Here is a 17966-nt window from a genome sequence, read left to right on the forward strand (position 1 = left end):
CGGGATATTTTAAGCTCTTATAAATTGAAGAGGTTAAACTCAATATACTCTGATGTTTTCATAAACTATTAAATTCTATGATTAGAAATCAAACATATCTTAAGCCTCTCAGTAACTGTGCAAACCTGAATAGTATTTTCAGAAGTTTTGAAAAGCATAGTGTCTGAAACAGATGATAATAATAATGATAATAATAATAACTAATTTATTCAACACATTTGTGAGATGGTATGGGCTGCTGTCCTAGACCATGAGGATACAGAGAACAAAACATACCTGGTTCCATGGAGCTTATGTTCTAGTTCAGGGAGCCAATATTTCATAATCCAGTGCATTTGATTGCAGTGAGAACCTTGGAGAAAAACAATGCAAAGATGGTGATAGAAAGTGCCAAAAGGCATTTACTGCATGTAACTGAATATTTACTACACATTTTACATGTATCCTCTCATTACATCTTAACAACAGTCCTACAAGATAACTGCTATTTCCCTGTGCCCTGTTGCACAGATGTGGGGAGAAAAGGGTACAGAGACATCAATCATATTTCCCAAGGTCACAGAAAAAATAAGTAATGCTAGTACAGAGCTTGTGTTCTAACCATTATGTAGATCTGTCGTCTGCCAGATGATATCATAGTACAAGTCTTTTAAAAGTTCATTAACCAAACTAAGCTTTCATGGTGGCTCAGTGGTAAAGAATCCACCTGCCAATGCACAAGACATAGGTTCTGTCACTGGATTTGGGAAGATTCCCTGGAAAAGGAAATGGCAACCCACTCCAGTATCCTTGCCTGGGAAATCCCATGGACAGAGGAGCCTGATGAGCTACAGTCCATGGGGTCTCAAAGAGTCGTACACGACTGAGTGACTAAACAACAGTAATAACAAACCAAACTAAGCACACATTCTCTGCATTTAGAAAACTCTCTTTTTTCAGCTATGCTTATCACCTAAAAACTATGAAAGGGTGTCAAAATTTTTAAAAGAAGGCATCCTGACATGGGGTTGGGCTAAAGTCAGTGCATCTTGGGCAATAAGTTTCAAAAACAGCATGCAACAATCATAATTAAAAGATCAAAATTGAAAAAATCATGACCAAGTCTTCACGTCGTGGTCCTCAACCTTCCACCTGCTATGCTAGTGAAGCATCCTAAATGAATAGGCATGAGAATGCCAATATTATCTTTGTCCCTCAAGCTTGTTCAACAAGGAACAAGGAGTCACATTTCTATGGAACATAACACCAGAGGCTGCAATGGAATCAGATTTCCCATAAAGCAAACACACATGAGGGTCATACAGAGGAGTGGTTAAGTGCATGGGTTCTGTACTCAAACAGACCTGGCTTCAAGCTCACTCTCTCACCAGCTCTATTTTCTTAGGCAAGCCTACTAACATTCATGAACCCTAGTTTCCTTATCTTTAGAAGAGGAATAATAATAATATCAACACAATATGCTTTTGTGAGAATTAAAAGAGTTAACATATGTTACAGACTGAACCCAATACTGGCATGTAGGAAATCTGCAGTAAATGTTACCTACTGTTATTATTATGAATAAATGTATCAACTTGGGCAAAGGATCTACATTTCTCAAAGAGTAAAAGGTTTGACATCTAACAGGATATTTAAGGTCATTTTTCAAAAAACTCTGCACATGAATGTTGAAGGAACTCCCCACTCTCCCTTCCCAAATCGCTGCCTCAGGAATATATTTAGGCACTAATAGTTAACGGGGCTTCCCTCATAGCTCAGTTGGTAAAGAATCTGCCTGCAATGCAGAAGACCCCAGTTCAATTCCTGAGTTGGGAAGGTCCACTGAAGAAGGGATAGGCTACCCACTCCAGTATTCTTGGGCTTCCCTTGTGTCTCAGCTGGTAAAGAATCTGCCTGCAATGCAGGAGACCTAGGTTCAATCCCTGGGTTGGCAAGATCTCCTGGAGAGTAGAAAGGCTACCCACTCCAGTATTTTGGCCTGGAGAATTCCACGGACTCTGCAGTCCATGGGGTCGCAAAGAGTCAGACACGACTGAGCAACTTTCACTTTCACTTTCAATAGTTAACAGTGGGCTTGGCTTCCCTGGTGGCTCAGAGAGTAAAGATTCTGCCTGCAATGCGGGAGACCTGGGTTTGATTCCTGGGTTGGGAAGATCCCCTGGAGGAAGGCATGGCAACCTACTCCAGTATTCTTGCCTGGAGAATCCCCATGGACAGAGGAGCCTGGTGGGCTACGGTCCATGGGGTCACAAAGAGTCGGACACGACTGAGCGACTAAGCACAGCACACAGATAACAGTGGCAGCATTTCCAAACAGAAAAGGGCAATGACATAACTCTGACATTTCTGTACATTTATATAAATAACTAGTTAGTGGCTCACAAGAAGAAAGAATGAAGATGACTCCAGCCATGTATAAAAATAGCCAGAGACAGTCAGCCCCCTCAGTCAACGCACAATAGCCACTGATGATCTGCTCATTTCCTCTGTGTTTGGATGACCTGAAGGCACTTCCCAGCAAGTAAATTCATTACACTAAAGCAACGTTCATTCCCAGTTTACACAGATTTCATCCCACCATATCAACAGCCCACATAGCCAAAGAAAGGGCTTTCTAACACATTGTTTCCATGGTGTTTATGTGTTTCTACCCTAAACAGACAGATGCAGATGAAGCAATGCATGTCAATCCCATTATGAGGCTGTGAAATGGGCAGAAGTTTTGCTCCACACTCATGCAATCACACACACTGTGAACATCCTGTTTATTTGGCTCGCCTTCCGATGATTGGCTGTGGTGTATCAGCACATTACTGACAGCTGGGAATTTCTCCAGTGGAACATGCCTTTCCTATGACAAACATCCAAATAGCAATGGGAACACGTGTCTGCCCACTGTGTCCATATGAAGCACACGGTTTCCCCAAAAGTAGAGCACATTGGGTGCCTGCATTTTGTTGGAACAGCACCGAGGGGGCCCCCGGTGACCCTTACAGGCCGTATGAGATAATACATTCTTGGACCCCTATTTCCGGACTGCTCTGGGCAAGGTCAGGATGGCAAAGATCCCACTTCCACAATATCAGATGTTACGGTAATTCCTTGGAGCTAATGTGTAAGAGCAAAGGAATGCCTTCAAACCTCATCTAGGCCCTGTGGAATCTGTTGAAAATGCATGACAGCTGTGGGCTTTGGCGAGGCTGTCTGTGAATGTATGAGATTTGGAAACAATTCAAAGCTAGAAATAACTGCACAACTCCTAACCCAGTACCGCGTCTTGCTCTCTCCCTCTCTCTTCCCATCACTCATTTCACACACGCTGTAGCTGGGTCACCATCTCGTCCTCATGACTTTTAGGCATTCTCCACGGCTGGGAACAGTGGGTCACATCCTCCCCACACAAACACAGATGTGAAAAGAAGAAAGAAACAAGGGGTGGGGGTCAGAGCACCAGAATGATTTTAATAAGGCACAAGAACAGGATATTGAGAAAGAGCCTTTTTTTTTTTAAAGTATCCAATTGGGAGTTGAGAAGCAGCAGCAAACTTGCACACTTGTTTAAACGCCCATCTGCAGTGCGAATCATCATCGAGTTTTCCAGTGATTTATAGAGGCACTCATTTTCCTAAACCTGCATTATTTTTCAAGGCTGTGACTATTTACACTTGGCTCTTCCAAGTCTTCTATATATTCCGTGCCCTTCACCATTTACTCTCTCACGGCAAGAGTTTGCGTGTAATACAGTTGAAAAGGACCTAAGAGAAACCAGTTCTGCTCAAAGACTCTCTTTTCTTAAATCAAATGTTCAGTTCAGTCGCTCAGTGGTGTCCAACTCTTTGTGAACCCATGGACTGCAGCACGCCAGGCCTCCCTATCCATCACCAACTCCCAGAGTTTACTCAAACTAAATCAAAAGACTGTTATCCAACTGCCTTACTGATTTCGACCTCAAAATTCCTACCCTTGTCATTTTGACTTGTGTCATCTCAAGATGCAAAGACCATCTACAACCTGACTCATAAACAGTATGACATCCTAGGAAACGCTGGCTCTCCTCCTATATCTTCAGCTACTACTACGTACAGTCCAGTTCCCCCTCAGTATCTGTGTGTGTATGTGTGTGTGTGTCTGTGTGTTGGGGTGGGGAGGAGGGCGGGGATTGGTTCCAGGACTTCCATGGATTAAAAATAAAAGAAGATCAAGGATGCTCAAGCCCTTTACATAAAATGGTCTAGTAGAGCGGATATCTGAATCCACAGGCTCTGGTCGGTTGACTTTGCAGATGCGGAAATTGCGGTTCCAGAGGGCTGACTGTATGTTTAAAATATGACCTCTTGGCACAATCAGGTTATTCTCACACAGCTTTTCCTCTTTAGTTAACCTCCGGCTTTGACACACATGGTCGCTGTGTGTCAGTCATTAACAACACAGACTCTTAACTCTTAGCCCAAAACAAACCACACATTACCATTATCCAAAGTTCGGCCAAGGTAACTGGCCAAGATGGAGGCTTTAAAAGTAAGGAATTATTTCTCCAGTGAATATTATCCCGTCGACATCCTAAAATGAAACAAAACCACATATATCATATTTAAAAATAACTTAGGGCCTGGAAAACAATGTAAAGGGGGGGAAAAAAAAACCACTCCTCCTGAGAACTTGCTGGATGCTGCCAACCATCTCCTTGGCCAGCTGGATCTCTGTGAGTGTTCAGAAGCATATAAAAAATTACTCTGGCCGACCACGCACTAAAACTGATTACACCTAACTTGAAGAATAGAGTCCCAAAGAAATTCACTCGGGGGCACAGATGCTTGCTTGGGGGCATTTACTCTTACATTAGGATCAACTCTAACAGGCTGTGTTAGTTGGATTCCCAGGCCACAATGGATTAGAAACAGTACATTAAAGAAAGAGTGCTGGTAAAGGAAAGTGTGTTGGCAACCACCAGTAGCACAGCTGCCTGGCTCTATAGCAAGAGAAGAGAGCCCCAGTTCAGCAGTGTGACTGTCCAGGCATTCAGGTGAAAAAGCCCCGGAACATCACACTACAGCACAGAACAATAATAGGCATACATAACAGCGACCCTGAGTCATCAAAGAAAAGATACAGGCTATATAAGAATTCATGGAAGTGCATATATTAATACATTCACAGCGTAGTCACATCCAGCTTCAGAGTTCTGTGATGACCTAGAGGAGCAGGGTGGGGAGTAATGGGAGGTCCAAGAGGGAGTGGATACATGCATACATATAACTGATACATGTCATTATACAGTAGAAACTAACACAACATTGTAAAGCATCTATACTCCAATTTAAACACACACACACACACACACACACAAATATTAAAAAAAAGAAGAAGAAGAAATAGTGGTCCTTCCAAAGAGCTGACTTCTTCTATGTCCAAAATAAATAAATGTGGAATATTTCCCCAAATAACAGATTTTTTAACTACAGGATTTAAAAACAGAAGACTTCTAAGGATTTAATATCAGTGTCTCTTATTTTTCTTATGCTCATACCCCACAACATATACATTACATGCCATCAGCTTCATTTCAGCACTTCTTAAATAACTTCAGGAGTATGCTACCAGAAAAGAGAACCAAAGAGAGAGAGATTCTGCTTCTGTCACGTAATATCTACAAATGGAAAGCTATGAACCCATCACTCTATACACATACCCAGAGATACACAGCACTCCACACCAATGACAGGAAGGACTAAAAGGAGGAGGGTGCCTTCCATGTTGGTTTCACAGAAAGACACTGATACAGTGGATTAGGCAAGAGAGTGACCCAGGCAAGAGTAAGGACAGGGCCATTTCTAACACACAGCATTTATGGACAGACAGCAAAAGGTAGATCTGCTTAAGGATTAGTGGTTTGGATGGAAGAGTGTGTGTCCTCCTGTCTCATCATCTCTGCCCTCTTGTCTGGATTTCACATGACCTCTTCCCAGCATTGACATTCCATTAAACAATCACCAACCTGGCTCTCATCCTATATCTGTGACTCGGCTTACTTGTAACTCCTTTTATAAATCCTCCAATGGACAATGGCTTCACACCCCCTTCTTCTGATAACTACTCTTTATACCATCGTATTTGTTCCCCAGGGCTGCCATAACAACCACAAACTGGATGGCTTAATACGGCAGAAATTTGTTCTCTCATAATTCTAGAAGCTAAAGGTCACAAGTGAAGGTGTGAGCAAGGCTGTGCACTCTCTGAAGACTCTAGGGGAGAAGGCTACCTTGGTTCTTTCAGCCTCTGGTGACCCGAGGAGTTCACAGCTTTTGAGAGCATAACTCCAGTCTCTGCCTCCATCTTCACACAGCCTTCTTCTCTGCGTGATCCTGCATCTCTCCTCCACCCATCCTAAATCTATTATGATGCATCCCAAAGTCCTTAACTAATAACATCTGCAGAGACTCTGCATCCAAATAGGATGACATTCTGAGATTCTAGGTAGACAAATTCTGGGGACAAACTTTCATCCCACTGCCCCAATTCACAGAATTACTATTAAAAACAGTCATGTTTTGTAGAATGACTCTATAGCTCTGGACTTGCAGAAACATCCCAATAATAGACATTTATGGAAACAAATCAATTCTCATTCAACAGCCAGTCTTCTCCCCATCTTCCCTAGTCTTAGATACCCATCTCCAAAGTTAGTTGCTGCAAGTTTCAGACACTCACTTCCCCAAGCTCCTTGTAGCCAGGAGAGATCACATGACTCAGTTCAGCCACGGAGACAACAGAGGAAATGCAACAGAGACGATTTACTTGGAAGCTGGACAAACTTCAGCTTAGGGTCTCATACTCTCAACGACCCCAGCCAAGACCTTCTACCCAACTTTTTATTTTTAATATTGATCTGTTTGAAAGAAGATCCCTAGAATTATATCTGTTCAGGCCTCACTAATGGCTTCCCAGGTGGTGCAGGAGACGTAAGAGACACAGGTTCAATCCTTGGGTCAGGAAGATCCCCTGGAGAAGGGCATGGCAACCCACTTCAATATTCTTGCCTGGAGAATCCCATGGATAGAGGAGCCTGGCAGGCTACTGTCTATAGGGTTGCAAAGAGTCGGACACTACTGAAGCAACTTAGCATGCACACACGCAGGCCCCACCAAAGCTAAATGCAGTAATTTCTCTCCTAACAGAAAGAGAATGTTTTACAGAGAGTCTTCTTTTGTCCCCCCTTTCTTCTGCTTCAGAGGCTGCCATGAGGATGTGATTATCATAGTAACAGCAGCCATCTTTCTATCATGAGTGGAATGCTGAAAGAATCCTAGATATTCTAACCCTTGACACCACTTAGTGCTGAACCATCCCTAGAGCCAACTTCCTCCAGATCTCTTGTTCCATGAAAAAAAATATATACAATAAAGGGGTTTTTAGTTTTTAAAGTCATACAGAAAGCAGAGACATCACTTTGCCGACAAAACTTCATATAGTCAAAGCTATAATTTTTCCAGTAGTCGTGTACAGGTATACAAGTTGGACCATAAAGAGGGCTGAGCATAGAAGAATTGGTGATTTCAAACCGGTGCTGGAGAAGACTCTTGAGAGTCCCTTGGACAGTGAGAAGTTCAAACCAGTCAATCCTAAAGGAAATCAGCCCTGAATATTCATTGGAAGGACTGATGCTGAAACTGAAACTCCAGTACTTTGGCAATGTGATGCAAACAGCCAACTCATTAGAAAATACTCTGATGCTGGGGAAGATTGAAGGCCAAAGGAGAGGGGAGCAGCAGAGGATGAAATGGTTAGATAGCATTACTGACTCAATGAACATGAATTTGAGCAAAACTCTGAGAGATAGTGGAGGACAGAGGAGCCTTGCATGCTGCAGCTCATCGGGTTGCAAAGAGTCAGACACAACTCAGTGACTGAACAGCAACAACAAAGGTTTTCTCAGTCATAGAGCAGAAATTTCCTAACTGATATAGCACTTGACCTAGGTTGGGCCAATTAGAGCCTTGCCCTGAATATCTGGACTTCAGTCCCAGAGAATTTTGTCATTGTCCCTCTCTTGGCTAAAGTCACAAGCTATGAAATTCTGGGATATATGGCTACCTGAATTCTAGCCACATGAATAAAGCCATACAGAAAGAGAGATGAATGAACTTGACATGGAGAAGCACAGCTAAGAGAAAAATAAAGAAGCCTGATGCTCTCGTCCCTGATTCCCAGTGTTATGAGAGCTTGTGGCCTTTCTCCAGTCATGCTTGGCCAAATGTTTCACAGCTTATCTTCCCATTAAAATCCTCTCTTTTGTTTAAACTAACTCAGGTGTGATTTCTTTCACTAGTAAGTTAAATAGGCTAATTAGCAAAGCTTCCTTTCCTTCTGCCAGATGTTACCATTCCCTGTGTCATTTTCTTCTCATATTTCTTTTTACCTTCTGCCAAAGAACTGGAATCCAGTCCCATGGCTTCAAATGCCCTTGGTGATAAACAGCAAGCTATGATGTCAGAAATACCTGGGTTGACTTCCTTACTCTGTTACTTGTCAGCAATGAAATATTGGCAAGTAACCCTCTCAAAGCCTCATTTATATTCTTTAAAAAAAAAGGATCATGGTAATATTAATCTCATGTGGCCTTAAGAAATAAATAAGCTGGTATGCATAGAGCATTAAACAAAACTACTTTACACACAGTAAACACTAAAATATACTGATTATTATTAAAAGGCAACTATTAGCATTATAATTTCTGAATCACAAGACAAAAATCTTTCACTAACCTCAATCTCTGGCTTACATTTTAGTCCTACATCTCTTATTCCCTTGTGAGCCTTTCATTAATATTTACCAATTTCACCTTCAACTAAACTGATTCCCACTCTTCTTTCCATCTCTCATCTCCCACCCACACTGTAATCAATAGTCACAGTTCAGTTTGTGACACTATTATTACTGTCTCAATGATTCAGCCTCAACCTCAATTGGTCTAGTGTTGGTTTTGTTAATTACCCCACTACACGCATGTGTAATGCATTCCTAACTAAAAAGCAAAAACAAAAAAATCACAAGGGTTACAGTTTGTTACATTGTTACACAATGAATTACAGTTTGTAGTATTTTTCTTTTATTTACTTAGTTTAGCTATTCAAAATTTTTTAAAGTAAGTTGAGACTCTACAATCTTGACTCTTCATTGATTGATGGCACAAAAGCCTTTGACTACTTGGCTCACAACGAACTGTGGAAAATACTTAAAGAGATGGGAATACCAGACTGCTTTATTTGTCTCCTGAGAAACTTGTATGCATGTCAAGAAGCAACAGTTAGAACCAAACATGGAACAACAGACTGGTTCAAAATTAGAAAGGAGTACGTCAAGGCTGTATACTGTCACCCTGCTCATTTAACTTATATGCAGGGTATAACGTGTGAAATGCCAGGCTGGGTATTTGTGCACAAGCTGGAATCAAGATTGCTGGGAGAAATATCAATAATCTCAGATATGTAGATGATACCAACCTAACGGCAGAAAGGGAAGAACTAAAGAGCCTCTTGATAAAGGTGAAAGAGGAGAGTAAAAAGGCTGGCTTAAAACTCAACATTCAAAAAACTAAGATCACAGCATCCAGTCCCATCATTTCATGGCAAATAGATGGGGAAACAATGGAAATAGACTATTTTCTTGGGCTCCAAAATCACTGCAGATGGTGACTGCAGCCATGAAATTAAAAGACGCTTGCTCCTTGGAAGAAAAGCTATGTCAAACCTAGACAGCATATTAAAAAGCAGAGACATTACTTTACCAACAAAGGTACCTATAGTCAAAGCTATGGTTTTTCCAGTAGTCATGTATGGATGTGAGAGTTAGACCATAAAGAAGACTGAGCATCAAAGAACTGATACTTTCGAACTGTGGTGCTGGAGAAGACTCTTAAGAGTCCCTTGGACAGCAATGAAATCAAACCAGACAATCCTAAAGGAAATTAGTCCTGTATATTCATTGGAAGGCTCAAGCTCCAATACTTTGGCCACCTGATGTGAAGAGCCAACTCATTTGAAAAGACCCTGATGTTGGGAAAGACTGAGGGCAGGAGGAGAAGAGGGTAACACAGAATGAGATGGTTGGATGGCATTACCAAATCAATGGACACAAGTTTGGGCAAACTCTGGGAGATAGTGAAGGACAAGGAAGCCTGGCATGCTACAGTCCATGGGGTGGCAAAGAGTCAGACACAACTGAGCAACTGAACAAGAACCAACTTGAATCTACTGTACTAGGCACAAGTGGTGATTTAAAAAACAAACAAGATATCTCTCATTGGTCATAAAGAACCTGTTTTCTCTATGAGGAGATACAACATGTGGACAAATTATCACATCTTTCCAAGCACGAGGAGGAAAAAATACAAAGTGTTTAGAGATTTAAGAATGATAGATCACTCCTAGACTGAGTACACTTTCTTTTAGAAACTTTTCCACTTGGGTAAGAAGAATACCTTTCTTTGGGTTCCACTCTTTAGGGAGATCTGCTCAGTATAAACATAGAAACTGAATTTATAAAAGAATACCTGGATACCCTGTCAATTGGAATCCAGCAGGCAGAGCTGATCCACCCCAACATGTGATTTTAAATGATGGCTCTTACATCAAACTTCTCTCAGTTCCCAAATGATCATTCCTTTAACTCTCTTGCTGTCTATTCCCAAACAGAAGATGAGTGCATCTGCATGCTACGTTGGACTTCAGAGATGATACTGCTTCATTATATAGGGAATATTTGAGGAGCAGAATCAATTAAATAAGAAAAAGTACAGAAATGCAGTAACTGGTCCCTTCCTTCTTCTCAGTGCAGATGCAATAGATTCGTGCAAAAGAGGAATCTTTCCCCAGTTGTTGATGAGCACACTTTTTTTCTCCCTATGTTCCAGGTGTGGCATCCTGACATAGTCCTCAGTTCAGCTCAGTTCAGTCGCTCAGTCGTGTCCGCTCTTTGCGACCCCATGGACTGCAGCACGCCAGGCCTCCCTGTCCATCACCAACTCCCAGAGTTTATTCAAACTCATGCCCATTGAGTCAGTGATGCCATCCAACCATCTCATCCTCTGTCATTCCCTTCTCCTCCTGCCTTCACTCTTTCCCAGCATCAGGGTCTTTTCAAATGAGTCAGCTCTTCATATCCTACTTTACATAGTCCTACTTTAGCAAATTAGCATACTGGCAATAGGTCTGCATGGAAGCTGAGGAACAATTTACAATATTAAACATTTCAAATTTTTCTTAAATTTTAGTACATGTAAATGTAGAAGTAGCATATAAATACATTACCTGACATACTGATTGTTTTTATTACCATATGAATTTAGATATTGTTTTAAAAGGTGATCAAAGAAATACATTGTTGCTAACACTTTATTCAAGAAAGTTAAAATACCCATAAAATATTTTCTGTGATGATGCTGTTTTGTCATGTCTTCTAACTAATATGGTTAAACACAATATATAATATTTATGGTGATTTAGAATCAGATACTGTTTTAAAAATTCTATTGATGGTTCCAGTTATGCTAGGTTTATTATAATTCTCCAAATTGGAAATTAAAAATACAAAAGTCTAAGAACAATGGTGACTCAATAAATGCTTACTAAATTGGCATTACTGCCAACATAACATAATTATGTAAAAAAAAATCATGATCATAACAGCACTACTGATTTTGTTGAAATTAAGGCAAGAAAAATTGCATGAAATAAATGTATAGTAATTTATTAATTATATTTATATTTTACCACTCATCCAAAAAGTGTCAGTTGATCAACACAGGATTCCCAGGCATTCACAGTAATTGTGAATTTCATAATCTTGGATATTAGCAACTCTGTAGCCTTACACATTTTTCAATTTTGACATTATCTGGCAAGCAAGTGTTTTAGGTAAATTTATCTTTTGTATTTTCAGACAAATGGTATGTGGCTCTCATTCATACTTCAGTCCTAGGTTTGCAAATATTAACAGCAAGTCTAGTTTTAAAGGCACTTTATAGGTTAAGGACATTCTGAATTTGGCTTTGAAATCCATGTACCAGCTGAAAGAATCCTGAACAAAGTAGAGTTTGGACAAACTTGTAAGGAGCACATGAAAAATGAGCAAATGGACAAAGTGGGGGATACCTGGAGATGTTAGAATACAAGGTCCATGAGAGCACAGAGTGTGTCTGTTTTGTTTATTGATATGTCTTTGGAGCCTAGAACATAAATATTTGATGAATGAAGGGATGAATGAATGATAACTAAGAGTCTGATTTAACTAGACTATAGAGCATAAAAGATACCAATACAACAGTGAGGGGAAAGGCTTAAAGGAACATGATAATGGAGACAGAAAATACTTCAAATGATGTTTTATCTAGTTCATCAGAAAACTGGGCATTGTTGGACTTCCCTGGCAGTCCAGTGGTTAGGACTCCACCCTTCCACTGTAGGGGGTGCAGGTTTGATCACCAGTTGGGAAAGATTCCTCATGGTGTGCCATGTGGCAAAAAAAAGAAAATAGGACATTGTTTTATAGTAGACAGTGAGGGACATCACTCCTCTATCCTTTCTTCAAGATGAGGATAATATTGTCCTAGAACATGGAAATCTTCATTGTTAGGATTGAAGAGATTATTGTTGAAAAAGGAAAGAGTAGTCCTTGTTGGTTACCATGTAGCATGGGGAACCCTGCTCAGTATTAGTATTAGCCCCCCTAGACAGAGGGGGGCTTGGGGGAGAATGGATACATGTATATATATGGTTGAGTACCTTCGCTCTTCACTTGAAACTATCACAGCATAGTTAATCAGCTATACACCAGTACAAATCAAAAAGTTAAAGAAAAGAGAAGAAAGAAGAGAGAAAAGAAAAGAAAGAAAAAGGAAGAAAGAAAAGCTCTCCATGAAGGATGTTTAGGAGGCTTTGGAGATAAGTCTAGGCAGATCTCAGAGGTTTTACTTCTGTAAGAGTTCTAAACATTCCTGGGAAGAATAGTGAGAAAGTGCCTTGGAAATGACTGTGAGCTTCAAGAGTGAGATACCTAGAAATAGGAGAGGGACAGAGGCCACCTCCGCACCTCTTGGGACCTGCTGCCATTGAACATAAGAAGCTCATGCTTTAGTAGGGGTGTGTCGCCAGGCTGTGTCCTGTCCAACAATAGTGATGCCAAATGTTCAAGAGGAAGAAACGATCAGAGTGCACTGTCACTGGATCCATTCACTGTGTCCTATGAATCCATCCACAAACAAATTCTTCTAAGTTCTCTTATGAAAGAAGAGCCTTAAAAAAAGAAAAAAGAAAGAAAGAGTGATTCAAATTGAAGGTAAAGAAATAAATTAAGAGAAGTTCATCTACAGAACCTATAAAAAACAACAACAACAACAACAATGTAGCACTGCAATGAAGAACTTGTGCAAAATTCTACAGCTAGAGCTATATGGGGAAAAAGAGAAAAAAATAAGAGAAAATTTTATGAGATGTTCACTTCTCACCCATATCCTAAGTTGGTTGTTTACAATTTAAAGTTTACTGTTCAGTCACCAAGTTTCTGTAGAAGTCTCATATTATTCTTTTAGTTCATAAATATTTTATTGCTAAAACTGAGGCTTCTCTCTATGCCTCTTGAATCTGGGTTCACATTTTATAGTTGAAAAAAAAATAGAAAATCTAAAAAAATAACCAAATTGGTTGAATTTTAAGTTCTTTCAGCCTAAAAAATGCCTAAGTTTGCCTAAAATGTGGCCCTAATTCTCCATTATATATGGGGCCAAACTTTTCAGCTAATTTGGCACAAATATAAGAGTTTTTAGTGATACATGAGACCAGGTGAATTTGATTTTAATGCTAAAATTTCACAAAACTACAGGAAACAAAAATTTTCCATTGCCAAAATATTTACTTGGTGATTTTTAAAGACAGAAAATAAAGTTTCTTTGAGTAAGTTGTCTATAGTACAATTCTTTTGTATTTTAAACTAGTCGTTTCCCCAAGTAGGCATAAAAAAATTTCATGCTCCCATGTGACTGAGGTCTCAATTAAGACTTTGAAACATGGAATAGAAGTTCAACTAGTTCTTTCTTATTTAGTGATGTCTTCCATCCAAGCTTCATAAGCCAAGGTCAATAAGAATAAAATGTATGAGTGAATGGAGATTTTGAAGCAATGGATTATTTATACTATGATTGTTATTAAGACATAAGGTGGGGAAGTAAAAGGAAATTCTATAAACTGACTGCATGAAGACTTAACAGAAAAAAAAAAAAACCAGAAACTAGAAATTCGAATGGGAACATAATTTATCTTAGTTCTAAAACATTAGTAAATTGCTGAGAAGTAGAGTCACATACCTAACCAGGGAAAAATTGTTAAAGATAAGTTTAAGCCAGGCTAGCTTCCTCCCAGGGTTTCCCTGGTGCTCAGATGGTAAAGAATCTGCTTGCCAATGCAGGAGATATAGGTTTGATCCACAGGTAAGAAAGAGCCCCCGGAGAAGGAAACAGCAACCCGCTTCAGTGATCTTGCCTGGAGAAATCCATAGACAGAGGAACCTGACAGGCTAAAGTCCATGGGTCGCAAAGAACAGGACATGACTGAGCGACTAAACAAAACATCATCTTCCTGCCAAGATACATTTATATTTTAGATACGTGTGTATATATATATATATATATATATATATATATATATATATATATATATATTCTAGAATATATATTCTAGTGTCCACTGCAGATTAAGTGAAAAAGTCTTTAGCAAGCTATTTCCATATTACCCATATATATACTACACAAGACAGGAATTCTGTCCTTCAAATTATTTGAGTTAGGTGGACCTAGCAAGCATAGGCAGGATCAATGAAGAGCTTCCAGAAGACTAAATCATCTATAATCCAACTGCTAGACTGTACAGAACAGAACAGAGTTTCAGACAATATTTTTAAAGTTGTTAGCTAAATTTTAAGAACAAATAGGTCTTGAGTTGACTCAAGTCTAGTCCACCCTTCAGTTCACTGACTGCTAGTCCACCCTTCAGTTCAGTTCAGTTCCGTCGCTCAGTAGTGTCCAACTCTTTGTGACCCTATGAGCTGAAGCACGCCAGGCCTCCCTGTCCATCACCAACTTCTGGAGTTCACTCAAACTCATGTCCATTGAGTCAGTGATGCCATCCAACCATCTCATCCTCTGTCATCCCCTTCTCCTTCTGCCTTCAATCTTGCCCAGCATCAGGGTCTTTTCCAATTAGTCAGTTCTTCACATCAGGTGGCCAAAGTATTGGAGTTTCAGCTTCAGCATCAGTCCTTCCAGTGAACACCCAGGACTGATCTCCTTTAGGATGGACTGGTTGAATCTCCTTGCAGTCCAAGGGACTCTCAAGAGTCTTCTCCAACACCACAGTTCAAAAGCATCAATTCTTTGGTGCTCAGCTTTCTTTACAGTCCAATTCTCACATCCATACGTGACTACTGGAAAAACCATAGCCTTGACCAGACGGACCTTTGTTGGCAAAGTGATGTCTCTGCTTTTTAATATGCTGTCTCGGTTGGTAATAACTTTTCTTCCCAGGAGCAAGCATCTTTTCATTTCATGGCTGTAGTCACCATCTGTGGTGATTTTGAAGCCCCCCAAAATAAAGTTTGTCATTGTTTCCACTGTTTCTCAGTCTATTTCTCAAGAAGTGATGGGACCAGATGCCATGACCTTAGTTTTCTGAATGTTGAGTTTCAAGCCAACTTTTTCACTTTCTTTCACTTTCATCAAGAGGCTCTTTAGTTCTTCTTCACTTTCTTTCGTAAGGGTGGTGTCATCCACATATCTGAGGTTATTGATATTTCTCCCGGCAGTCTTGATTTCAGCTTGTGCTTCCTCCAGCCCAGTGTTTCTCATGATGTACTTTGCATATAAGTCAAATAAGTAGGGCAAAAATATACAGCCTTGATGTACTCCTTTCCTGATTTGGAACCAGTCTGTAGTTCCATGTCCAGTTCTAATTATTGCCTCCTGACCTGCATACAGATTTCTCAAGAGGCAGGTCAGGTGTTCTGATATTCCCATCTCTTTCAGAATTTTCCAGAGTTTGTTGTGGTCCACACAATCAAAGGCTCTGGCAGAAGCAGAAGTAGACATTCTTCTGGAACAATTTTTCTTTTTTGATGATCCAATGGATGTTGGCAATTTGATCTCTGGTTCCTCTGCCTTTTCTAAATCCAGCTTGAACTTCTGGAAGTTTATGGTTCTCATACTGTTTAAGCCTGGCTTGGAGAATTTTGAGCATTACTTTACTAGCGTGTGAGATGAGTGAAATTGTGTAGTAGTTTTAGCATTCTTTGGCATTGCCGTTCTGTGGGATTGGAATGAAAACTGACCTTTTCCAGGCCTGTGAGTTTTCCACTGTTGAGTTTTCCAAATTTGCTGACATACTGAGTGCAGCACTTTCACAGCATCATCTTTCAGGATTTGAAATAGTTCAACTGGAATTCCATCACCTGCACTACCTTTGTTCATAGTGATGCTTCCTAAGGCCCACTTGACTTTGCATTCCAGGATATCTGGCTCTAGGTGAGTGATCACACCATCATGATTCTGGGGCGTGAAGATCTTTTTTGTACATGTACACCCATGGCTGATTCATGTCAATGTATGGCAAAAACCACTACAATATTAATTAGCCTCCAATTAAAATAAATAAATTAATTTTTTAAAGATCTTTTTTGTATAGTTCTTCTGTGTATTCTTGCCACCTCTTCTTAATGTCTTCTGCTTCTGTTAGGTCCATACCATTTTTGTCCTTTATTGAGCCCATCTTTGCAGGAAATGTTCTTTTGGTATCTCTAATTTTCTTGAAGAGATCTCTAGACTTTCCCATTCTATTGTTTTCCTCTATTTCTTTGCATTGATCGCTGAGGAAGGCTTTCTTATCTCTCCTTGCTATTCTTTGGAACTCTGCATTCAAATGGGTATATCTTTCCTTTTCTCCTTTGCCTCTCACTTCTATTCTATTCACAGCTATTTGTAAGGCCTCCTCAGACAACCATTTGGCCTTTTTGCATTTCTTTTCCTGGGGATGGTCTTGATCACTGCCTCCTGTACAATGTCATGAACCTCTGTCCATAGTTCTTCAGGCACTCTATCTATCAGATCTAATCCCTTGAATCTGTTTGTCACTTCCACTGTATAATCATAAGGAATTTGATTTAGGTCATACCTGAATGGTCTAGTTGTTTTCCCTACTTTCTTCAATTTAAGTCTGAATTTGCAATAAGCAGTTCACAATATGAGCCACAATCAGCTCCTGGTCTTGTTTTTGCTGACTGTATAGAGCTTCTCCATCTTTGGCTGCAAAGAATATAATCAATCTGATTTTGGTGTTGACCATCTGGTGATCCCCTGGAGAAGTCCACCCTTAGTGCTAGCTGTTATTTATGTGAACTTGTGGAAAGTCAAAGATGACAGAGTCCATACATTTTACAAAAGAAAAAAAAAAAAAAAAAAAATCTGTAGGGGACACAAACATATACAGAGGGACAAAAGGCACTAAAATCCAGTAAGCAATAGATACATACTTATGGTACAATGTGAGCGCAGAAGGAAGACAGCAGATGGGCTGGGATGGGCGTGGGTGGGAAGTTGGCTGGAAGGAAGCTTGCAAAGCAGTCATGTAAAAAAGAAAGGGAAGGCTTCCCTGGTGGCTCAGTGGTAAAGAATCTGCCTGCCAATGCAGGAGACATGGGTTTGATCCCTAATCCAGGAAGATCCTACCTGCCAAGGAACAACTAAGCCCAGGTACACAACTACTGAAGCCTGTGCTCTGGAATCCAGGAGCCACAACTACTGAAGCCCACCTGCCCTAGAGCCTGTGCTCCCACAACAAGACAAGCCACAGCAACGAGAAGCTGGTGAACCAAAACTAAAGAGTAGCCCCCACTCCTCACAACTAGAGAAAAGCCCAGCAGCAAGGAAG

The 17966-nt window shown here is 40.3% G+C and overlaps 1 long non-coding RNA gene across 1 annotated transcript in view; it reads right to left on the minus strand.

Moving 5' to 3' along the window:
- Positions 1 to 17966, minus strand: part of LOC110131090 (uncharacterized) — a 211471-nt gene that overhangs the window by 74636 nt on the left and 118869 nt on the right. Inside the window, exons 4-5 of the long non-coding RNA XR_011490632.1 lie at positions 13051 to 13289; positions 277 to 352 (exon numbers count right to left, since the gene is read on the minus strand). This is a non-coding gene — a long non-coding RNA (uncharacterized lncRNA). The remainder of the gene's footprint in view (positions 1 to 276; positions 353 to 13050; positions 13290 to 17966) is intronic.

This window comes from Odocoileus virginianus, chromosome 12 (assembly GCF_023699985.2).
Source record: "Odocoileus virginianus isolate 20LAN1187 ecotype Illinois chromosome 12, Ovbor_1.2, whole genome shotgun sequence".
NCBI lineage: Eukaryota > Metazoa > Chordata > Mammalia > Artiodactyla > Cervidae > Odocoileus > Odocoileus virginianus.